This window comes from Lissotriton vulgaris, chromosome 6 (assembly GCF_964263255.1).
Source record: "Lissotriton vulgaris chromosome 6, aLisVul1.2, whole genome shotgun sequence".
NCBI classification, from domain to species: domain Eukaryota; kingdom Metazoa; phylum Chordata; class Amphibia; order Caudata; family Salamandridae; genus Lissotriton; species Lissotriton vulgaris.
This window is the reverse complement of record NC_141694.1, coordinates 741,632,973-741,659,718: the sequence shown is the minus strand read 5'-3', so window position 1 is coordinate 741,659,718 and position 26,746 is coordinate 741,632,973.

The following is a 26,746-nucleotide window of genomic DNA, read 5'->3' as shown; positions in this document are numbered from 1 at the left end:
ATCCAACAGCGCCGACATCCTAGCACCGTTGAAAAAACGCCAAAGCAAACTAGGCAGCAAAAACGCCTCCTGGTTCAACGATGATCTTAAGAAATCGAAGAAACACTGTCGCTCCCTCGAGAAGGCCTGGAAAAAAGACCCAAACACCAGCACCAGGGACGCCTTCAAAAACGCCACCCGCATACACCACCAACTAATCTGGTCTGCCAAGAAAGCTGCATTCAAAGACCGTCTAGATAACAACGCCCACAACAGCAAGGAATTATTCAACATCGTCAAAGAATTTACCAACCCATCAGCCAACTCCAACGACATCACGCCCTCCCAAGCCCTCTGCGACTCCCTATCTTCCTTCTTCCACAACAAAATCGCAGACATCCACAACAGCTTCGACAACCAACCCGGAGACCAACCCACCCAACCTCCTGCAGAACCTTCACCCCCCTTGAACATCCTTAACGACTGGAACTCAATCTCCACTGAGGACACCATCCGCCTAATGAACTCCATCCACTCAGGATCCCCCACAGACCCTTGCCCTCACCACATCTTCAACAAAGCAGACTCCATCATAGCACCACACCTCCGAGACGTCATCAACTGCTCTCTCAACTCCGCCACCTTCCCGGAAAGCTGGAAACACGCAGAACTCAGCGCCCTTCTGAAAAAACCCACAGCTGACCCCACCGAACTCAAAAACTACCGCCCCATCTCGCTTCTTCCATTCCCGGCCAAAGTCATCGAGAAAGCAGTCAACAACCAGCTCGCCGCCTTCCTCGAAACCAACAAATCCCTCGACTCCTCTCAATCCGGCTTCCGAGCCAAACACAGCACGGAGACCGCACTCATCGCAGTAACAGACGACATTCGAACTCTACTGGACAATGGAGACACAGTCGCCCTCATCCTCCTCGACCTCTCCGCTGCCTTCGACACAGTCTGTTATAGCACCCTTCTACAGCGCCTCAGAAACGTCGGATTCCAAGGAAAAGCACTGGAATGGATCACCTCGTTTCTCACCGGAAGAACCCAGAGAGTCCGCCTCCCACCATTCAAGTCAGAGGCCTCTGAAGTCATCTGCGGCGTGCCACAAGGGTCGTCACTCAGCCCCACCCTCTTCAACGTATACATGAGCCCCCTTGCGGCCATCGCTCGCCAACACAATCTCAACATCATCTTCTACGCTGACGACACTCAACTGATCCTCTCACTCACCAAAGACCCTAACACCGCCAAAACCAACCTACATGAAGGAATGAAAGAAGTAGCCGAGTGGATGAAGCACAGCCGTCTGAAACTGAACTCAGACAAAACAGAAGTCCTCATCTTAGGCACCTCCCCCTCCGCCTGGGATGACTCTTGGTGGCCAGAGGCCCTTGGAAAAGCACCCATCCCGACGGACCACGCACGAAACCTGGGCGTCATCCTGGACTCCTCACTCTCGATGACCCGACAAGTCAACGCCGTTTCATCATCTTGCTTCAACATTCTTCGCATGCTCAAAAAATCCATTTCGCTGGATCCCCACCGAAACTAGAATAACGGTCAACCATGCACTGGTCACGAGCCGCCTGGACTACGGAAACACCCTATACGCCGGTACCACCGCAAAACTCCAGAAAAAACTCCAACGCATCCAGAACGCTTCAGCCAGGCTCATACTTGACATCCCGCGTAAAGCACACATCTCTGGTCACCTGAAAAACCTCCACTGGCTCCCCGTAAATAAGAGGATTACTTTCCGCCTCCTAACCCACGCACACAAAGCACTTTACGAACTTGGACCCAAATGCCTCAACACACGACTATCCTTCTACACCCCCTCCCGTCAGCTACGATCCTCCAACCAAGCCCTTGCCACTATAACTCGCATCAACAAAACCACCATGGGAGGTAGATCCTTCTCCTACCTGGCAGCTAAAACCTGGAACTCACTTCCCACTCACCTTCGCCTTACTCAGAACCACCTAGCATTCAGAAAGCAAATTAAAAACTTGGATATTCGACAAGTAATTCCCCACCCGTCCTCAAGCGCCTTGAGACCCTATGGGTATGTAGCGCGCTATATAAATCTCTTGACTTGACTTGACTTGTTAGCTGCAAAAGGTTTCTCGAACTTTAATTTCTACAGGTTCTAATTGAATATAGCCCAAATTTGCAATTTTGCAGTTTGATATTAAACATCTCACCACCCATAAGCAAAGCCAATACCCTGATCGATTTACCTATGTTATGCTTCACCTGGCCTAGCCTGGTAGATTGCTTTGACTTCAGAGAACTTGTGAATATGAGTGAGTAGGTAGCGGGCTGGAAAATGGATATGCATGTACATGAGCACATTGAATACGGCAACATAAAAATTATGATCCCCACCAACAAGGCACCCTAATTTTGAGGAAAATAAGAGCTAATGAACACTGTTAACATGAACAAATCTCCTTATATGATTTTTATTGAAGAATGTATGTTTAGAATAGGTGTAAAGCAGTGCTGAGGGCACCGGTGTTATGACGTTATGTTATTTGCATTTTAAATCATGGACCATCACACTTTGGGTTCTAGAGTTTCCAGGATGGCACAAGACAAAGATTTATAGGAGCTCACTTCATATCTGCAGGAATGTATCCAAGTGATGGTTGACATTTATTTCATCTTTCATCTAAAAGAAGCACCACATTTCAATCATGTAGTAACATTGACCAGGTAATCTTTGAAATATCCCCTTTGTCGGGGATTGCTTGTATAACTTATTGAAGGCTATAATTGTGGCGTAGACTTGTGGGAGGGTCTAGAGGTGTTCCACCACTCTAGATGCCCGGGAGATTCCACTATGTATATGTGCAGACAAGGGGTCAATCTACAGGGGTTCACTGAGCAAGGGGCAAAGGTAGACAGGAGCCCAAAACTAGCCGCAACATGGTGGCCTATAGCCATCCTGTGAAGGTATAAAGAGAGGCTCTGCTCACTCATTGAGGTGAACAAAAATGGAATCACAAAATGTCCTTATGGTTGCATGAGCGAATATGCATAGGCAATCTAGAACAGTCTTTCAGGTCTCAACCATCAAAAAATAAAGCTTTAAACCACATGTAAAAAAATATGATATACACATTTGCTTAACAGAGCTGCATTTTCTTTCACCCCACTGATAGTATATTCTCATGAACCAAATTTGACTACAGCCAGCAAGGGAAACTATGAACCAATGGCTGATTGTGCACTACACAAATGACAAATAATCTCAACAAATTAGTATCAACCTTTGGTAATGCATTGGTAGCAGATCTCCACCTCAATGTTGCCCTGTTTAGGTTAGCCAGCACAGTGAAGAGGTAACCAAGAAAGGGCCACATTTAGAGTTTGGCAGACAGGCCCTGGGTCACAAATGTAATGGACATCCCATCTGCCTTATTACAAGTGCATCACTTGAAAAAAAGGAATAAGAGTTGGAAGACAGGTACAGGTCACACAGACATCTCCATCATCATTATTCCAAGTGAACTAGGATATAATGAACTTGTAATAAGGGGGACGGGATACCTGTCACATCTGTGACCGTGACCATTTGCCAGACCCTAAATCGGGTCCCAAGCTGCATAAAATGCATCAGGCAGTAAGCCAGAGTTCTCTGGGACAGCTTCCCTGGCCTGTAGCTGGGACACTACTTTTGAAGAATTCTTAAGTTCAAGAACTTGCCTTCCTCTGTTTTCTCCTTCACATGTGGTTTCACTAGACCCAGGGGTCGAAGTATGGTACTTTTCTTATGTGAAATTAGCAATATTGTACATAAACCAATGCCACGTAACTGATCAGCTGGCATTATAGTTTAGCATTATCACCTGCAGCATCTGGCTGCGGTCTGTCAAATATGAGTGCATCAGTTCAAAGGCTGAGAAGACCTGTTATTAAAAAAAAAAGGAAACAGCAACATCTGTGGTATTTGGTGCTATGTGAAAACAATAAAAATGTTATTAAATATAATGCAATAGGTGCTGGAGTCTCTGCAAGTAAACTAAAGAAACAATACACTTGCCAGTGCTGAGGAACTAACTTTTCAAAACCAACTGAAGAAAACAGCATACATGAATATAACATGGACACTTGCTTTATGAATTGCAACTTTTGCTTTTAATTTTCTTCTGAAGATTATTTTAGTTTTTAGTCAATTTTTTGTTTTGTGCATGGGAATACAAAAAGGTTTTATGTACATTTATATACAAACATGAAAAAAGCAAATGGGTATGTACAATAAATCAAACAGACTCACAAATAACACATTCTTGGCCATCCATTCGTACTACTCCACATCCATACTGGTCCCGGTGTCAAAAGAACCTATATATACAAAGCATGAAGAGTCTTTTTTTAGTCGTTTTTTACAATTGTTTTCAAAAATTGGAAAGCAAACAGTCTTTCTGTAGATTGTCGGAACAATTTCAATATAAATTCAAAGGGATGACCCGGGACCGGGTCGGTCGACGCGTTTCGAACCCTGTGAGTGCCGGGGTTCTCCTCAGGACCAAAAGTAACTACAAAGAAAAGGAAACAATCATAAATCTTATGTTCTGAAAGATAAGCACCTTGTTCGCTATCTAGCTTCCCTCAGCCTACCTCTATTGCTGGGTCATGGCTCCAACCATGAATAAAGACAATTGTATTCCAAATGAAGGGGAGAGGGAGGTGCTGGAACACTAGAGAAAAACAAACGACAAGTGCGCTAAGTTTTTAAGTAATACCAGAGCTGTTATCACATATATGTCCGTCCTCTCGTCACTCATTCGGTGTCATACTGTGTGCCTACCTGGGCGGTTGTGCGTGATTGCTAAGGATTATGTCCCCAATGGATCGGGCTCTGTCGTGATGTTTCCGCGCACAAATGCTGAAAAATCAAAAAAGAGAGATGCGTGAAGCCGCTGGTTGTCTAGCGTGTCTGTGGCGGTGAGTTGTAACGTCCGCTGACCACCATTGAGCCATTCTTACCGTGGCTGTCAGCTGCAGTTCGTACTTTTCCACTCCTTCTCCTTCAGTCTCCTGGGAGTGAATGAACACACACAATGTTATGGGCTGTGGGTGTGGCTGCGCTCTGAGGAATTGTGGGAGATGTAGTCACGTTGAGAAACTAGTTCTGAAGAAGTTTACGTATTTGATTTGTAGATTTCAGAAATCTCATTCAATCCGTTGACTGCTGTGTCGAATTTCATTATTAACAGAGCTTCTCTTTGGTTTAGTCGTGTCTCCAAGTTGCCCCCTCTTGGATCATTTTCAATTTTTCATAGGACCGTCCACTTTAGTTTGGTTTTATCGTGATTCTTGGCCAGCCAATGGTTCACTAAGGGTGCGTTTTCAACTTCTCTGCGTATTCTTGACTTGTGCTGAGTAATGCGTTGCCTGACTTCTTGAGTTGTTTTTCCTATGTATAACATTGGGCAGGGACACATTATAGCATGCACGACATTCCTTGTATTGCAATTGGTAAAAACTTCATGTTTCCAATTGATGTTATTAAATGAAAAAACCGTCTCCTCTATCGTTTCGTCACAGCAAATGCAGGTTCCACATTTGTGGTGTCCTGTTGTCGGTGGAAATCCAAACAGACTTCTTAGAGTCGGGCCTTTCTCGATTGGTAAGGCTGCTCTCACAATGTGGTTTGCCACACTTTTCTCTGCAAGTGCCATGAGACCTAGCGGTGATATGTGCGCTAAATAAGATTCGCTGTCTTGACTTGACTATGGAGTGCTACTTGGCAGAAAGTGCAGAGCAGAGTCATGAAGCAGTGTCGTTACTGTAGGCCACACTGTCTTTTGGGTGAGTCCCAAGGACCCTTCAACGGCCGGGTTAGACTCTACATGTATCTTCTGTAGGGGGCGCCAGGTGTTTATATGGACTATCACAAATTCAGATCTCTATGAGTGGCCAGGGGAGACCGAGTTAGTAGAGGGAGCTCATGGAGTCCACAGGACCTTGCATATTCCATACAAAACCCGGGACTGATGTAAAAATGTTCACCACTCCATGGCTGGCAAATATTATGGACCTACTTTGAGAGACACCATATGCTTCTTGAATGTGAGCTTGCATGGGTGCAAAGTAGATCCTCTGTTTAGCATCAGGTCACCCCTTGTAGAAGACACTCGCTTCCAAATGACTGGGCTAAGGAGCTGCGCCACAGTGTCCCATATTACTGAAAGACTTTGTGGCACTGTATGGAGATGCACCGTTTAAATTGCAACAGGGGGCCCTGGGCAGGGAGCGTAAATCGGGAGGACCCTGGGCAGGGAGCGTAAATCGGGGGGACCCCGAAAGAGGGGGTCTGGGCGGAGCGCGGAGGCCAGTGAAGAGGTGGGGTCAGGGTGTTTGGAAGTGGAACAGAGCCGGAGGCCACTAAATCCCTGCCAGGGGCCACCACGCAAATATGTATCCATCCTCAGAGGTATAATATATTAAGGATATATATTGGTGTGGTGGCCCCTGGGGTTTGGTGGCCCTGTGCATGTGCACAGCTTGCACATGCCTAAGGCCGCCCCTGATTGCAATACAGGTGAGAATCAACAAAAGAGACAACGGACACAAATACAGGGGCATTGCATTCCTGTTCAGAACTGAATTAAAGAAAGCAATGCATTTAAAGCGATAACATGGCATGCAATGGAAAATCAGCAGTAAGCTGAATTGTGTCTTCCCTTTTTCAATGTTTGCATGTTAGACAGTTATAATTATTGCTACGGTTTATTTCTTTTCAAAAAGCGAGCTGGTGATTTGTTGACTAATGCAGAAACTTTGAAACTGAATTGCTTGACATGTCTATAAACTGATGACTGAGTAAGATCCAAAGCTAATTTAAGGGTCTTGGGCTAAATAATATCCTTTTCACCAGTGACATAACCCGCAATTGGTTTTAATTATTAGCCTGCCTGAGAGGATAGGAGGAGGAAGGGGTCAACGTCTGCGATGAAAACATCCTACTGTTCAGCACATAATAGGATGCAGCTGCAGGGGAAGAAAACATGTACAATTAGATGTACCAGGGTTTGTGTCTTCAAAACAGCATGTGTATATTTCGTTTTCTCTTTTATGATCTTGCTGGGAACTATGCAAAGTGGAAGAAATATCTGGTATTTGGGTTAACAGGCACTTTTCCCTCTCCGCACATTTACTTATACCTCCGATAATTGATGGAAGAAGCAGAGGCCATTTTGGATTTTAGTGGTGTAGCAATGGTGCCATGGGCTCTAACGCAAACGATGAAATTGCCCCCCTCCCCCCAACCCCCTGGTTTGTTAGTAAAAATCATACACCAATTTGGGCAAAGTGGGGCCCTCATGTCTCTAGGCTCCGGTGCCACTGCATCTGCTGCACTTTTGATAGCTCTGCCTTTGTACGCGCATCTTCTTATAATTCTCAGAAACAGCTTTATAGTATTTTTCTTGAAGAAAGCTTGCTGAGTTACAGATGGGAGCAGTGTTTCTGTTGGTTTCTCGCCAAATTCCTGAATCACATTTTTGACGTAAGGAATCTTGGTATTGCTATTAACTTGACAACCCTTCCTGCCTTCATATTGGCATTACTGGAGCACAGGTCTTTAATTAAAAATGTTTAATACATTTCCATACCTGACTGCTATATTTATGCCCGGACTATTTCAATAAAACGAACTACATAAAAACAATAATTGACAAAAGTGTGTGAACTGTCCAGAAGGGAATGGGTACAGCTCAGTGCCATGAACAGAATTGGATCATGAAGCGTTCTCAATGAGGAAAAATGGTACTGTACAAATACATATGCAAAAATAATATTATGAAACAAAAGCCAAAAACTCGCCACACTGGTAACCAAACAAGCTACCCTAAGCTACTTAATATACTTTGTTGACGAGAACAACATCGAAGTAGGTTCCATAGCTGTAAAAAAACACATACATTTTCCATACTCGGTATATCCCTGATATGTTCTATGTCAAAATACCGACTATATAAATATTGTCCTTCCAAAATTTTTCATCAAAAAAGTGGAGGACCAAAATATCCAAAAGACAAGTGCACATAAGTAAGCATAGATTTATTATTGTTTATATTATCTCTACAAATCTTGAATATATGGATATCATCAGGTGACATATTTGTGGAGTTATGTGAGGCATATCTATATTTGCGTATATAAGCTTACCTTATTTATATGGGTCATTGATGTTTTGTCTACAATATTCAGATATTTTGATTCAATATTAAGGTGGATTAGCCCCTGACATTTGGAGGGAAAGTTAGAATATTGACCAGAGAATTTTAAATTGATGCAACTGGGAATATAAACAATAGTGTTGACCACATCACAGAGAACCTCTGTGTACCCTTAATTCAAGAAGCCTCCTTCTGTGGGAGATTACTTGCTAATGAAAGGCAACCAGTCCCCAGAGTTAGCAAAAGATTTCATTCTGAAAATCAAATTAATTTATTTTCTACTCTACTGGGATATTGTTATTGCTGCCCAAGAATCTATGTAGAATACTATGGTATAATATTGAATCGTGATTTTTTTTCTATGACTATCATCAAAACGTGTTTTTAAATCAATTTATCCCGAGAAATGTTATTCATTCTACAATTCATCCTTATTGCAAGATAAATCCAGTGTTAACAAATAAACTAGATATTAAATTATTAAATACTTCAGTTCTTTTGAGAGAAGACATTAAGAGCTTCCCAATAAGGGGCACGTAAACCACAAACTTGAGCACCCATTAACACTAAAGTTGAACCCCCTCAGGTTCTTTTCCTATCTAATGAAAATGTACAGTCCTCTCACATTATGCTACTTCTTTACTTGGTTCTGTTGTTCCCCTTAAGCTTAGGAAAATCAATATCACAGCTTCATCTGCCATTCACACAGCACCATCTCACAGTTTATGTTTTATCTTAGGGTAAGGAGCATTCTTAACAGAGAATCATCTGGGCATGTTTGTTCCTTCCCAAAATCACACAGAAAAACAGGTCAGTATATTCATAGAGCCTCATTTATGATGCCCCTTGCACTGCCGGAATGTCACTTTTTGTGACGTTCCGTGGTGCAGGAGCCTACTCCATATTTACGAGGAAGCACTAAGCCATGTTTTTGGCTGAATGCTGCCTTGTAAATATTGCCCCTTTAACACAGTTTTATGCATTAAAGGGGCGTGCAATGGGTGTTGCTGGAGGCGTTCCCATCGACATACATAGCTTTTTGACATTGCCGCAGATTTACAAGAAATCGTAAATATGAGCAGTGCCATAAACATACGCCTTCCTAGGGGAGGCATAAGGATGGCACAGCGAGGAGATATATCTTTATTTCTATTTGTTTTTCATTTTTCTATGTGTGCTGCATTCTGCAGTACCCATTGAAAGAGGAAAATGCCTCTTCTAACTTTTTTTGTGCAGGAAGATTGGAAACCAATTCTATGCCCTTCATGTCTGACTTGGAGCAAGAAATGCCTCATTCCCAAGTTTTCCCTACATGTTTTTCAGAGTTCCTTGTCATTTCTTTTAAGTCTGCTGAGAGCGACACTTCAAAATAAGAGAAGCAATAATTTACATTTTAATATGGCTATGCAAGAGAGATCTATGTAGTACTTCTGTGCAAGGGTTTATGTTAAATATTTCCTAGAGACTTCCATAACATACATATTTTCCCTGTGGTATTTCTCTGCTACATATTGAGGTTATAACTGAGTAATAAATGGCAATATGAATCTTTACAAATTGTACCTGTATCTGTTTCTAGGGAAATCAGAGAGTCATGGATGTGTACGTGAAGCAGCAATGTGTGTGAGTTCTGTGATATAACAGAAAATGTATGTATATCGAAGGAAACAATATATAGGCTGCTCTCCTCTCCCACCAATCTAGGGAACCAAAAAGCTGCCTAGACAAAAATGTTCCGACCATCTCAGATTTCTTCCTCTGTTCTCTTTGTCTTTTTCCATCTGTCCATTCTCTCTCCTTCTCCTTCTCCATCTCTCTTTTTCGTCCATCTCCCTCATTCTGAACGCTTCCCATCCTGTTTCTTTTTTTCCTTTCACTCTCTCTCTGTCACATCTATCTTTCTCTCTTCTTGAGCTCCCTGCTTTTTCTACCAATGCGTCTACTGCAGTATATCCAGTAGAGGTGCCCAAAGTGACAGAGTTGCCTGCGGCAGTCACAGGCCTTCGGATAAAAGGTTTTAATGAAATCATCTCTTCTGAGTAGGACCCCCTGGCACATTTACTAGGATTATGTGCCAGTTTTGTATCACTTCTGTGGCACAGCCCTGGCGCAAAATAATGTTTGTTATTAACTAAGTCATACGTTTAGTAAATTCAAAGTAACGCAAGACAGCGCAGTGCTTAATTTGAGCCGGTAATTTCTGGTGCTCGGCACAGGCACTTAATTATCACCACTGGCACATATGACAGTCCGCGACTAAGGGGGGGCGAAGTTCGCGAAGTAGCGCTAAGCGAAACTACGCGAATTGCACTTCGCACTACACGAACTTCACTAAGCACTACATGAGCTGCGTAGTAGCCTGTTCGCACTGTGCAAGATGCATTTTCAATGATTGCTCAGTGCGGACAAGCATCCGGCACTGTGCAATCATTGAAAACAGCATCTTGCACAGTGCGAGCTGAAGTTTTCTGCTGCTCGAGTAGATTTTTGCTCGAGCGGCAGCTTTCTCAACACGAACTGGTAGTTTCTCATCGCGTGCGGTCGCGAGCATGCGCAACCACTTGCAATGAGAAAACTGACCTCCCCGCATTGAGAATCCCGCTGGGATGTCATTTTGCTTGCTCGTGGTCGCGAACATGACGTTGAGGACCGGGAACAAGCAAAAAATGACTGCTGCACTACGCTACGCTGCACTACGCGTGTTCGCACTGTGCTATGTGCAGCTCGCGTAGATCAAAGTTGCGCAAACTTCGCAAACTACGCGAGCGGAGCGTAGTGCTTCTCCCAGGGTTATCCGCGACAAGATGCTGCCTGTATACCTTTGAAATGAGCACAACAGTTGTTTTATATTTCAATATTCAATGAAAATGACTGATACCTGCCACCCCAAGCCATTGTTGTAGTGTTGGGTGCCTTAGAATAGTCTGAATTGTCACACTTGTAGGAGTGTGATGGTTAGCACTTGTGTTGGTACTGTCATTCCCGGCACTGGCAGGAGCATTGGGTGTTGCAAGCTTCCGTAGCTTCCTAAAAAAGACTCTGACATTTACTATTTTTTACATATTAAGCACTAGTGGAGCATGGGTGTTCCTTTGCATCCACCTATGGATTTTGTTGTGTTTTCAGAACTTGCAATACTCAAATGCGTCAAAATGCTATTGCGGGGAATGAGATTTTAATACCTTTTATGATCAATCTGATAACTTATCTCATTCGTCAATTTTGGATCGGTTATTTTCTGTCATTGAGTAAAAGACAAACCCCGCATAGGTTAGATAAACCCCATAAACTGACGCAACTCTGAAGAACCACTTACAACTGATAAAGTTTAAAAGGTTTAATATAAAATTAAGAAAAGTTGCAAATACAATCCTCTCAGGATAAAATTCAACAAATATACAGGAACTAGAAGGAACATATATTCCCTAAAGAACCTCAGTCTACAGACGAATACAATTAAAGTCAGTTCCAGAATCAACAAATTTAAAAGCATAGATATGATGTGGTTCCGTTGCGTCATCTAAAGAAAGAAAAGAATACAAGTTAAATCTGTCCCTACTCTATGCTAGGTGACATCCCTACTTCGCAAATTCCTAGTACCCTAAAAAGGTGTCAGCAGTTTGACTTCCAAAGAAGTTCAAACTCTCTTAGCCTCTAAAGGTAACTTATGTCGAGAAGCAGTACCCTTTCTGCCTACCCATCCGCTCTCTAAGGGTCCTCGGCCTACTGCTCTCTTGCGCTCTGATCTCTCTCTCTGGACATCTGCTCATGCCATCTGCGCTATCTTCTCCCCGGGGTGCTGTCCCTAAAATACACAATCACAGTGTGGGTGGAACGCCCCTTCGACGCCCACCACGGACTTTCCCCCATGATGTCATTTTCTAGCTCTTTCCATGGCTTCGTCTCTTCGCGTCGTCCGTTAAGTTGACCTTTCTTCTTAAACGCCATCTTCGTCTTCTTGCTGGTGACTTCATTTGACATTACATTTGACACTTTCGGAGCAAAAGTCTATCACCTCATCAGAACTTTACTCTGTACGGCTATATACGTAACCTTTCTTGGTCCTGTGAATGGTCATTTCAAAACAAGACTCAAATTCCAAGCGTCTCCTCTCACGTTTAGGCCATAAACTTCGTCCGACATTGTCACCTTAAATCTAGCAAACTTAGACTCCTTGGCTCGCACGTTCACATCAAGTCTATTCACGACTCCTGTGAGCCCACTAAATTACCAACAGCGGACTACACTCCTGCGAACCCTTGGTCAGTCAGGTTAAAAATCACAAATGACCTAAACTCTACAAAACTTCTTCTACACGGTATACCTTTAACACACATTTATATATAATCACATTTAGCAAATCCTTTGCTTATAAGTGAATACATTTTACATAGAATACAAATTACATAGAATATAAAGTTATCCTCGTTCTTTCCATCGTTATGTATGCTCTCTGCACATTTCTCCATTTAAAGTTACACACGTACATGAATTCTACTTTGCACGTTCTTCCATTCGTAAGCATTTCTACACATTTCTACATTAGCCCACTATGAATACGGGCCTTCTAAATCTAATGCATGTTCAAGAGTAAATACAGTTACATTTCCTATATTACTTTGGTTACGTCTGTTAACTTTACGCTATAAGTGTCAACTTCACGTTATAGATTCTACGTTTATACGATATGCTTATAAATATGGCTCGGATATACGTTTTATTCAAATTGCGCTCTCTCAGTTCCCCCCTTTGATGACCCATAGGGGTCATCACTAAATGCAATTTGAATAGCACCTTTACACAGAACTAGTTACAACATTCCCTCTTTTTATCGTTTCGAGAGCTCTTAAGCTTTTATACTGTTGATCTTGTAAAGCAGTTAATCTCCTTTCTTGTTCTCTCATGGATCTTTGTAACCGGTTCGTCCTATACCATTTATACAGTTTCACTAACCCTAACAATGTAATTATGCAAATTAATACTATTAATACAGGTTTTGAGATATACCACACAATGCTTTTACCAAGGTTGGCAAACCAACTTCCAACCTTTCCTACTCCATGACCTACTTTTTCCCAAACATTTATTTTTGTCAAATCTTCGATTTCTTGATGTATCTCTGTAATGTTTCTTATGACCTTCTCAAGTGGTTTTGAATTATCAGGAATATAAGTACAACATTCCTGAACCTTCAAAGCCTTGCAAACTCCGCCTTCTTTTGCTAATAGTACATCAAGAGCAAGTCGATTCTGAAGAACCATTGCTCTAATCGATTGCATCTCACCTTCTACTAGCATTAATGACCTTGCAGTACTTGCAGACAATCTATCTACGACTGTAGCTAGTCTCCTGATCTTAACATCGTTAAGTATTAAACCTAACAAAGGAAACATCGCTCCAAATACGTCTCCTACTACTTCAGCATCTCCTATTTCCCTTTTCGTTCTTGTCGAAGCCTTTCCTTCTATGATCGCTAAATCCTTTGCATGATATATTTTGGGGAAGACAATTGCCAAGTAACACGAACCATACCAATTGTCAGGCAGTTTTACATAGGCATTTCTTCCGCATACAAAATATACATTAGGAATCACTTGCATCTCTTTCATAAAATCTTTCGTATAGTATTCCAACCGAAAAGCATGTTCGCAATTAACTTCACCTACAAATACATTCTCATAATATGTCTTGCTTCGAGTTAAACATAACTTTCCTTTCTGCGTTCTATCCAAAGCTATTGGACCATTGCTACCTTTCTTTTTATGTGCCTTCTCTTCTTCGGTCCAATCAGTTTTCCACTGTCCTGACATTTTTAGAATCTTCTGCCTTCTGTATCGGTCATCTACTTGTCCTATGAACTTTTTCTCAATCTCTGACACTTTGCAAGTCAGATTATTTCTGCGTGCGTATGATGTATCTAATGTATCCCAAGGAAGGAAGAATTTGGCTAGTCTATCCTCCTTTTTATAATAGTCCCACTTATTCATTTGTTTATAATTCGGAACTTCAGGTAGTACCGAATCATAATTTGAAAAGTAGTACTCGAACCCTTCTCTACCATAAAATATACTAAGCAGTAAACTACATGTTATCCCATAAGTCAGTGGGAGATGATGATATCGGATGCCCTCATCTACAGAAGCCGGCAATTGCATACATACATAGCAATCTTTGGCCTCCATGGCATCGATATACTCGTACAATAGTTTGGCATATGCATTTGACCTAAAGTTTCCCTGTGACTCGTCTACATGTAACCTACGAGCTTCATTTGCCAGTAACGCCTTTTCACGGATATCATTGCTCTCCTCCTTCTTCCCAACAAGAGCAGGTTTCAAAGTCGTTACAGGCTTTACATCTGTTATTTCTTTATCACTTTCATGTCCTACTATGTATGATATGGTCACTACTGTAACTATGAGAAAAATTACTACTGCTATTAGTGTACCTATTATGCATTTGGCTTTTCGGTTTGGGTTGCCGTTCTCCATGTTATCAAAACAGCGTAGCTCTTTCTCTTTCTCGAAGAAAAGTTTTCTTTCTCAGTCTGTAAAGTGCTCTTTACCAACAAAAGTCTCTTTTTCACAACAATGTCTTTTTCTCTTCAGCAACAGACAACCCTAACCCTTCTCCGTCCTCTAAATGTTATCCCTAATTTTATTCTTCTTTCCACTCGGCGCTAAGTTATCTTCTTCTTTATAGCTTATACACAAAAGTCTTTATGCATCAACAATTATTCTCGTACCTGCAGCTTTAATAACAAGTTCCAATAATTCAAAACGAATGACTTTTTCTTCTTGTTCTGGAATTTGATGACCAAAAGTCGGAAACTGTAATCGATTTAGCACTAGGTCTTGGATCCGACTTAGGTAAGGGGGTATGGGAAGTGTGAAAGTCAGTAACCCCTCAGTCTCGAGTCCAGGCGTCAACATCCATATCTCCACTGCCACAAATGGATCGAGATCGATTACTTTCACTTCTCTCACTCTCCCAGATTTCTGTCCCCAAGACATCTGCTAGATAAGTCCACTCTGGGGTGGCGTACCTTCTGCAGGGCACACGTACCCTTCTCGATCTTCTTGGACTCTCAGTGCCTGAGTCTGTAGTTTCCTCTTCTTGATCCGACTCTTCAGAGATTGGGACAAGGGTTCTTTCTTGTGGTGCTCTTAAGCTTGGCCTTCTCCTTCGTTCTGGCCAACTAGCTTCATCACTCCTTGTCCTCCTGCTTCTTGTTCTTGGACCCGTCTCTTGGTCACTTACATCTTGTTCGGTCTCTGACTCGAATTCCCAGCTACTTCCCTCTTCCGATACAGCTTCGGTCTCACTGGTGTCCTGACCGTGGTCGACTTGTTCCGACACAGGCTCAGCCTCTTCGATCACCTCTACAGCTTGGCTTTCCCCCTCTGTGGCTTCTCCGCTTTCCGCTGTATTCTCATCCGAGAGAGGAGCTGTTTCTTCTAGAGGTGTTGGCACTCTTCGAGTGTGCGAAGCATGTATCCAATTTGGCAGGCCTCCACACTTCACTGCAGTGTTCGTAACAAGTATGACTTGAAATGGTCCTCGCCAGCGCACGTCTAAGCAGTTCTTCCTGACATGCTTTTTCACCAAAACCCAGTCCCCCGGACTCAGGTCATGGCACAAGTCCTGTGCTGATGGAACCTCTGCAGCCTGGACCTGGAGGGACACAGAATTAATGGCATCAGATAGTCCCTTGCAGTAGTCCAAGATCAAGTCGTCTGTGATGTTCAATAACGCTGCAGTCGGAACCGATGGCAATCTCATAGCTCTCCCCATTAGCACTTCATGTGGAGAGAGACCTGTTTTTCTATCTGGTGTGCTACGTATGCTCATAAGAACCACTGGAAGTGCGTCTGGCCAACTCAGAGATGTTGATGAACAAACTTTGGCAAGTCTGGACTTTATTGTGCTGTTGATTTGTTCTACAATCCCTGAAGCTTCTGGTCGATAACTGCAATGGAGCTTCTGATCGATACTCAAAGCTGAACATAGCATCTTCACTATTTCGCTGTTAAAATGAGTTCCTCTGTCCGATTCCAAAGAGGATGGCACCCCAAACCTCGGTATCAACTCTCTAAGCAACAGTTTTGCTACTGTAAGTGTATCGCACCTACGTGTAGGGTAAGCTTCAACCCATCTAGAAAATATACAGACAATCACTAAAACGTATCTGAGTCGATTGCACTTGGGCATTTCAATAAAATCAAGTTGCATCCTATTGAAAGGCCCCCCAGACCTCCCAATGTGACTCAATGTGACTGGTGTTCTCTTTCCTACGTTTAGTTGCTGACAGATCGCACATCGCTGACATACTGCTTCTGCCGCTACTCTAAACTTTGGATTAAACCACGTTTGTCTGAATACTCTCACCATAGCATCTCTACCTATGTGTGCTGATCCATGCAATTTCCTTGCCATTGGACTAACGAGTTCGTTAGGTAAAACTGCTCTCCCATCTGCAGAAATCCAAAAGTTCATTTCACTTTTTATACACCCAGCTGTTTCCCAGCCCTTTTTCTCCTCATCTGGTGCGTTTTCCTGAACACATTTCAGTTCATCCCACGTATCTACAGTGTCTAACAACATTGTTAAATCAGTTCTTTCCTGTATTCCCCCCACTTCTACATTAGTGTGAGAATATCCCTGTTCTGCGCAGTAACGCGCTACTTCATCAGCATAGCGATTGCCCTGCGACACAAAATCTACGTTTTTCGTGTGCGCAGCACATTTTACGACCGCAATAGCTGATGGTCCTTGCAATGCTTCTAACAATAGTCTCACGAATTCTCCATTCCTAATGGGAGAACCCGAGGAGGTCATGTAACCTCTTTGAGACCATAACTGCCCGTAATCGTGAACTACCCCGAAACCATACTGGCTATCGGTGTATATGGTGACTCGAATTTTGTTACCTGCTAAACAGGCACGCGTCAAAGCAATAATTTCAGCTACCTGAGCGGAATGTACTCCTTCCAGGCAAGGGGCTTCTACAACTCTGGTGATTGTACAAACTGCATAAGCTGCTCTCAGCTGACCGATACCGTCTCTTACGCATGAACCATCAACAAAGAAAATTTCATCGGGGTCAGTCAATGGCTCATCTACGATATCTGGTCTCGGTTTGGTGCATAGTTCAGTCACATCAAGGCAGTCATGATCTGTACAAATTTCACCATCCACATCATTTGGAAGTGGCATCAACGTAGCAGGATTTAAGACGGAGCATCTTTTTAGGGTCACATTCTCAGCAGCCAATATGACTTGTTCGTAGCGTGTGAGCCTGCTATTCATCAGATGCTGAGTCTTGGTCCTGGTCATTAACAATTCCACAGAATGCGGTACGTACACCACTAACTGATGTCCCATTACTACACTCTCACATCGTTCAATGCTGACACCCGTTGCAGCTACGGATTTGAGACATCCGGGCAACGCTGCGGCTACTGGATCTAATGTAGCCGAAAAATACGCAACTGGCCTACGCGCATCTCCATGTATCTGGGCCAAAACTGCTAAAGCGCATCCCTCTCTTTCGCAGCAGTAAAGCAAGAATGGCTTCTCATAGTCAGGCATTCCCAAAGCCGGGGCACGACACAAGTCCTCCCTCAGCTGCAAAAATGCCATCAAACAATCTTTGTCCCATGGTACCGGATCACTCACTCCTTTGTGCGTCAGTTGTAGTAACGGTTTTGCCTTCAGTGAAAAGTTGGCTATCCACTGTCGACAATAACCGACCATGCCTAGGAACATCCTGACTTCTCTCTGTGTTTTAGGCGCGTTCATTTTCATGATCGCCTCTATTCTGTCTGGAGACACCTTCCGTTTTCCTTTTTCAATCCTGTGGCCCAAGTATTGCACTTCAGTCTTACAATATTGCAATTTACTTGGAGACACCTTATGTCCGTTCTCGGCCAAATGATTTAACAAGGTGATGGTGTCTACTCTGCAAGCTTCTTCTGTTTCTGACGCAACTAGGAGGTCGTCTATGTACTGGACCAGAACCGAATTCTTGGGCAGTACTAGACTTTCAAGATTTTTCTTCAGTAGCTGGTTAAAAATCGATGGGCTTTCTGTATACCCCTGAGGGATACGACACCATGTAAAAACGCGATCTTCCAGCTTAAAAGCGAAAAGATACTGGCTATCTTCATCCAAAGGAATCGAAAAGAAAGCCTGGCACAAATCTATCACGGTGAACCATTCAGCTTGGAACGGTATCTGAAATAATATCACTGATGGATTCGGTACCACTGGACAACATGAGACAACAATATTATTAATTTTTCGAAGATCCTGCACTATTCTGTATTTTCCACTAGGCTTCTGTAAACCCATAATCGGGGAGTTACATGGACTACCCACGATCTCCTTCAGTATTCCCTGTTTGATCATGGATTCGATCACAGGCTTTATTCCTGCGATCGTCTCCGGTGTCAACTTATATTGTGGTGTTCTTGGATACTTGGCATTGGGCTTTACCATGATCTTTACTGGTTCTACCCCTTTGATCAGTCCTATTTCTTCTCCAGTAAAATCCCACACCTCAGCTGACACTTTCTCCCTCAATTCTTGTGGAAGCTCCCCCACTGTTAAGGTAGGATATAGTTCCACGCATTCCTGCGAGTTTACAACCCTAAAATCGGCATCCTCATCGTTGGTCTGCACTTCTACTCCTTCAGGTGTGCAATGTATTGTGCAATTCAGTTTACACAACAGATCTCTTCCTAGTAAACACACCGGGCTAGAATCACAGATCACAAACTGATGTTCGTCACTGTAATTCCCTATCTTCACTGACACTGGTTCTGTCAGAGGATTCGTCATCCTCTTGTTTGCGACTCCTACCACCTGAATCATCTCTCCTGATATCGGCAGACCTGGGACTACCGCTGATCTCAACGTGGATCTAGTGGCCCCCGTATCCACCAAAAATGTCGTAGGACATCCAGCTACTTCGGCTTCTACGTATGGTCCTCTCTGATCTACCTCCAGGGCTGCTCCTAGGGTACAGTCTTCTTCCCTATTCACTCGTTGCCCCGTAAGAGGATCAACGTAGTAGCATTCTTCCCCTCCTACAAACAATGGCATTTGTCTATAGGTTTTCCCTCCATTTGTAATACGAGGCGGTTGAGGAAACGGGGCTCGAGGAGTCTGAGTCCCCCCTTTGACAAACTTTCCCTTCGGGACTGCAGCTCCCTTAACCACGTTGTTCTGAACCTCATCTTCCTCATGTTCTAATTCGCCCGTCTCAACATTATAAGGACACTCGCGTCTCCAATGTCCCACCTCGTTACACTGATGACACCTTGTTGTCTTTTTCAGTGTCGCGATATCTATTCTCGGTCTCGGTCTTTCTTCCTCATCTCTGCTCTGATTATTCTGTTTCTTTGCTGGCGTTCCTGTTCCCTGTTGCCGCTGTCCACCCTTTCCAGCTGATTGCATCTGTACTAACATCAGCTTTTCCTTAAGTTTCTTTGCCTTCGAATCTATCTCATCGCTACAATACCTTGCATATCTCAGAATCTCATCTAAAGGTTTGTTTTGCCAACAGATCAAATGTTGTTGAATCATCAAGCTTATGTCTGGTCGCAATCCTAGGACAAACTTTGACACAAACTGTCCTATGTCTTTAGGATCCATTACGTCCAACCCACTGTACTGTTTAAATGCTTTCAGTAACCTCTCATAGAACTCGTGAACGGTCTCTTTAGGCTCCTGAGTTGTTCGATCTATCTTAACCCAGTCTATGTCCTGCACCAGCACTTTCTCTTTTAGCCATGTTATTGCTCTCTCGTATTTTTCCATGACTCTGTCTGATGGACCGCCTGTCCGGGCATCCCTCGGAGGCTCACAAGCGGCCATTCAATACTAAGTTTACATGCCGTCCACAAATCTCCGGGTACCACGATATCGAACAAAGTGTTCAAATCGATCCACAGCACCTTAGAGATCTTCACGAATCTCTCTACCTGCTTGTACCACTCCACAGGATTCTCTCTAAGCTTTGGGAAAGAATTAGTGAATGCCGCTAAATCCCCCCTACTCCAGGGTACATGAACGTAGTTTCCGTTCGCGATTTCTCGCAAAGGGAAAGCTTCCATTCGCATTAGGTCTGTATCCTGGGACTTCACAAGTGCACTCCTTCTGAAAGATCCCCTCTTGGACCATTTTTCCTCCCATCTATCCAGATCTCTCCATATTCTGATACACATGATTAGTTCCCTTATGTGTACTCTTAGCCCAATCGTTCTACGCTCATCTAGATCCCGATCCGTGCAATTCAGCCTATGGTTGGCCTGTAAGGCTTTAGTTCGTGACATGTCTATCATATATTTTTCTGCTAATTCAGATAATTTTTCATGAGCTGCCCTTGCTTTTCGAGTAACATCCTTAGATAAAAACAGTATTTCATCTGGTTCGTACAGCTCTAACCTTTCTATTGCCACTGTGCCGTCAATTATTTCATCCAAGTCTGATTTTAAACTCATTACATCAATCCGTCTTGCTTTTATTTCAGCTCTCAGTACGTCAGTCCTAGGTTGTTCTCTTACATCCCTCTCACCTCCACTATGCGCCCTACGTCTAAGCACAGGTGAGTTATGAGGAGTTTTTCTTCCATCTCTTTGTTCCCACCTCTCTAGATCCCAAGCTTTTCCATCTTCCCTTGGGGTGTGGTGGAACATTGCTCCATTCCCCATCACTACATTCCGTCTTTTCGGCTCGGTTTCTCCAGATACGATATAGGATCCTCCGTGCTGTTCTAAACCACTGTAACTCGCTTGCTGTCTAGTGTCACTCAACAAACGGTAAGGTCCTTCACGGTCCTCCATGTTCCCGCGATCTCGTTCGTGATCACCGGATGCATGGCGAGACGTTTCGCGACTCCCTATATTCTCATGACTTCGTTCTTGATCACCGGACTCATGGCGAGACCCTTCGCGACTCTCCATGTTCCCGTGATTCCAATGTTGCACATTTTCATCCGGGGTATGGTGAGTGCATCTGAAAGTATTTTGGTACTCCTGCGTCCTTCGTTCGCCCTCACTAAAGGTGACGCGAGGCACTTCCCCACACCCTGCACTCCTGTCGTTGCACATTTGCCTATTGCCACTAGTAGTAGGGCAAGTATCTCCCCTGCTTCCTTGACTCCCTCTCTCCCACTCCGGGCTGCTTTCGCCAGCTCCACAATGAGAGAGGATCTTGTTATCCTGGTCTCTCCATTCTGTTCCTGTTTCTAAACTTTTATTCCGAGTCTCTTCGGCAGTATCCCATTCTCTCAGGTATTCCCTTAATTCCTTATAGGATTTTGGTTTCGTCCCCTCAAATCCATTGATCCTCTTTGACCCCCTTGTTCTATCCAGGGACCCGTTGCGGAATCTAATGGGGTACTCCGACTCGTCGGTGCTAGTATCTGCCTCTGAGGATTTATCGCGTTGTTCCTATTCTCCATCTCTGCCCTTTCCCTGTCCCATCGTGCCTGTTCCTCCTGCTGGACCCCCTCTGGGTTGTAGATTGACACTATAGGGCCTATGGTAACAGGTACTTGTAAAGCATCTGGCATTTGATACGATCTTGCATGCTGTGTTTCTGGGACCTTCTGGACCACGAATCTTCCCACTACTCTCTGTTCGGAACTAGATTGAGGTACTTCCTCACCTTTCTTAGTATCCCACTCGGTTACTGGGATCGATTTATATTCTCCCCATCTAGCTCCGTCCCCTTGCTGTAATACGGGACTTGCGACTTCGCTGTTGTACGGAGGTGGTCTATCTGTTAATAGCCTCTCTATTAGATCCTCATCTGACTCGCTATCCTCATCTTCTTCTAGAGGTTTCTTTTCTCCCGTAGTCTCTATCATGGTGAACAGTTTGTCTGCTTCTAACTTTTGCACTCTCCACTTCTTAGCTTCCTCATCCCATTTTGCATCCTGCACTGCTTTTACCGATCGTCTCACTCTTTCTTGGCGTCTCTTTAAGCTTTTTTCGTGTGCTGCTCTAAACCATGCACTAAGTGCTTCGAACTGTGTTGGCCTTGGTAGAGGTCTCGTTGCAAGCATTACTGCTTTCAATTGGTTCAACACTTCTAGCTTAAACGTCCCGTATCTCGGGAACGTCAGTTCTTTATTCCCTTCTGTTAGCTTGTTCCACTCGGAGATCCATAGTATCGAGTGTAAGCCTACATTCACTGCCATATGATAAGCTGGTGTGCCTTCTGGTGGAGCTTCTTCTCCGGCATATAAGTTTCTTCTATCTCTCTTAAAGATCGCCCTTAAACGCTTAAAGCACTTCATTTTCGATAATCTACGATTTCTCTTATTCTCTTCCTTATTTACGTCCCGATGACCAACAACCAATCCCTGTGCGGCTCTCGCTGATCAGCCTATCCCAGCGTGACTCTACACTGACCGACCAATCTCAGCGCGGCTCTACGCTGACGTCACTCGTCCCCTCTGCAGCAGTTCCCCTCCTTTCTCAACTCGTCTCGCGGTCTTGCATGCGTTTCATTCATACACCGAAAAATGACTACTTCCGTCCAAGCGATCACTTTTCTCTGACTGTACGGCCACAGTCTAACTGTAATTGCTACCTCAACTGGCGAAACGTCTTTCCTCTGACGGTCAGACGCTCACCTCAACTGATAGGTTACTTACACACAGTAAACGTACGACCAGCGTCCGTTACTCATACACTCACTCTTACGCTCCCCCTATCATCGGTCTGTCGGGCGATCAATGGTACCTCATGACCCCCTTTCAATGGTAGACAAATTACTCTGGGTGTTCGATACACCCGAACCACTTAAGTTCTCCTTGAACTTAAGATTTTATCCGGTTGCGCGCGCTCACAACCTTCCCTCAATCACACTACAGGCATTCAACTCCGCTTGACATTACAACACAAGTACAACATAAAACACCGCAATCTTACAACGCATGACCCTTATACTCACTCTCGACCGACTCTGCTGCTTTTCTCTCGACGCACCGTCAGCACCGTCTTCGGCAGGGATTCTTCTTCTGGTCGTCGATGGCTAGGGACCTTGGGGTAATCTAGACCTGACCTAGGTTGTCTTCCTCAAGAAGAAAACCATCTTTCTCTGCTACCAACTGCGGGGAATGAGATTTTAATACCTTTTATGATCAATCTGATAACTTATCTCATTCGTCAATTTTGGATCGGTTATTTTCTGTCATTGAGTAAAAGACAAACCCCGCATAGGTTAGATAAACCCCATAAACTGACGCAACTCTGAAGAACCACTTACAACTGATAAAGTTTAAAAGGTTTAATATAAAATTAAGAAAAGTTGCAAATACAATCCTCTCAGGATAAAATTCAACAAATATACAGGAACTAGAAGGAACATATATTCCCTAAAGAACCTCAGTCTACAGACGAATACAATTAAAGTCAGTTCCAGAATCAACAAATTTAAAAGCATAGATATGATGTGGTTCCGTTGCGTCATCTAAAGAAAGAAAAGAATACAAGTTAAATCTGTCCCTACTCTATGCTAGGTGACATCCCTACTTCGCAAATTCCTAGTACCCTAAAAAGGTGTCAGCAGTTTGACTTCCAAAGAAGTTCAAACTCTCTTAGCCTCTAAAGGTAACTTATGTCGAGAAGCAGTACCCTTTCTGCCTACCCATCCGCTCTCTAAGGGTCCTCGGCCTACTGCTCTCTTGCGCTCTGATCTCTCTCTCTGGACATCTGCTCATGCCATCTGCGCTATCTTCTCCCCGGGGTGCTGTCCCTAAAATACACAATCACAGTGTGGGTGGAACGCCCCTTCGACGCCCACCACGGACTTTCCCCCATGATGTCATTTTCTAGCTCTTTCCATGGCTTCGTCTCTTCGCGTCGTCCGTTAAGTTGACCTTTCTTCTTAAACGCCATCTTCGTCTTCTTGCTGGTGACTTCATTTGACATTACATTTGACACTTTCGGAGCAAAAGTCTATCACCTCATCAGAACTTTACTCTTTACGGCTATATACGTAACCTTTCTTGGTCCTGTGAATGGTCATTTCAAAACAAGACTCAAATTCCAAGCGTCTCCTCTCACGTTTAGGCCATAAACTTCGTCCGACATTGTCACCTTAAATCTAGCAAACTTAGACTCCTTGGCTCGCACGTTCACATCAAGTCTATTCACGACTCCTGTGAGCCCACTAAATTACCAACAGCGGACTACACTCCTGCGAACCCTTGGTCAGTCAGGTTAAAATCACAAATGACCTAAACTCTACAAAACTTCTTCTACACGGTATACCTTTAACACACATTTATATATAATCGCATTTAGCAAATCCTTTGCTTATAAGTGAATACATTTTACATAGAATACAAATTACATAGAATATAAAGTTATCCTCGTTCTTTCCATCGTTATGTATGCTCTCTGCACATTTCTCCATTTAAAGTTACACACGTACATGAATTCTACTTTGCACGTTCTTCCATTCGTAAGCATTTCTACACATTTCTACATTAGCCCACTATGAATACGGGCCTTCTAAATCTAATGCATGTTCAAGAGTAAATACAGTTACATTTCCTATATTACTTTGGTTACGTCTGTTAACTTTACGCTATAAGTGTCAACTTCACGTTATAGATTCTACGTTTATACGATATGCTTATAAATATGGCTCGGATATACGTTTTATTCAAATTGCGCTCTCTCACTATGCCCTTCCCAGTAAGACGTAATATGGAGATATATATTTATTTCTCTTGGTTTTTCCTTCTTCCACGTGTGCTGAACTTTGCTGTTAAGGATTGTTTTTATGGAGAAAGGTGTCCCTTCTGCCACAAAAACAATCCTGCCTGTAAAGCAGGCGCTGGTGCAGGGGTACCTGCATTGGTGGTAGTCAGCTTACAGTGCGCAAGCCCTAGAAGGCAGCAGAAATGTGCCATTTCTTAGTTGATATGGTGCATTCCTGCTCTCTCCCTTTCACGCAACACAGTACAGCATCTTTGGTTGCAGGACTGTGTTAGCTCATACAATTAGTACATCTGCCCCCAATGAGACAAACGCCCAGTCCGGGGCAGCCTCATTTGCTCCTAGGATTCTAAATTCAGTCCCTGACTTATCTGAGGCTTTCTCAAGTAACTATCCTTTCTGACCGAATTTCTTTTAAATAATCAAATGCTCCTGTGGGTACAAGTCACGCTTTCATGTAATAAAAGCTGACAGAAGGTCTCTTAGAAGCACAACTCAACTAACTTATTTATTAGTTTTTCATTTTTTCAGTTCTAGAGACAGCTTTAACTGTCTGCCACATTACTGTATTCAAGAGAAAAGAAACAAAACCCATAAAATAATACGTATAGAGGTTTAAGGTCACGCTCCTTCAGCCTTTGCCCAGTTGGAGTGCAACTGACGTTTTGGATCAGTCATACGGCAGCAGACATAGAGTAGGTCAATGGGTTTGCTCCCTTCAGTCTCTTCCTGTCTTGGTGGTGCCATTCATGTTTCAGAATAGACCACGAATCAGTAATTGGAATGCCACTCAACTTGAGCGAAGGGCATTTTTTTACTTCTTCCAACAGCTTCGCATTTGATTGGACAGCAGTCTTGTGAGTGCCCGTGTATGGTATATCTCATTTCTTAATTATTGTTTACTGCTAATGCTTATTTTTCAATGCATTTGTTCTGCATAATAGAATTTGACTTTTTTGAGCAACGGAATGCTTTTTTTCAGAGTTATATTGTCATTGCTAATAACTGAAGGAAAAGTGGATACAGTATTACGTTTCCGAACATTTTCGTCGCCACCAGTATTTTAAAAAAGCACATAATATGAGTATAGAAAAAATAATAATTTCGTGCAATTTTCTTGGGTAAACGAAGTATTAGAAATATACATAAATTGACATCCGAGCCTTCCTTTTTAGTTTTTATTGCTTCATCAGGGTGAGGGGTGGAAGGCAACAGCTGTAACTAGACATTCAGACCTACACCAGTACTCTGTGTATTACATTCTGCTGCATTCCTGAATTTATGGTGTTACGTTTTTTAAACAACTCAATAGGCAGCTCAGCCCTGATTTGACACCTATTATGCTAGCCTTGGATTTTACAATTTTTAAGCATCCTCACCCATAAGATAAAGGTACTCTTCAGATATTGCTTATTTCCGATGGCTCCATTTCACTTAACCGTTTGGTTGGCCTTTTGTTACATTCAAGGATGGCTTGATAGAGAATCGTCCCCAGAATCAGATGCTGGAAAATACATCTGAACATTTCATTATTCTCTTTCGGTCGAGGGCAGGTTATCCATGATAACATCCGTCATAATCTTAAAATCTATTCACTACTTTTCATTTCTTAGTTCAAAGTCTACATTTTTGGTTCGAACATATATGAAATGAAGTGAAATGAAAATGAAATAAATCTCCTCACCCTGCCTCCCAGTGGCTGCAATGACAACTGCTGCATCCCCTCTCGCAGGCACAAGGAAGAACCCTCCTCTTACTACCACTTCTGGTTTACCTGCAGCACCAACACCCCCGCCGCACCGACACAGCCAACCTCAAACCTGACGG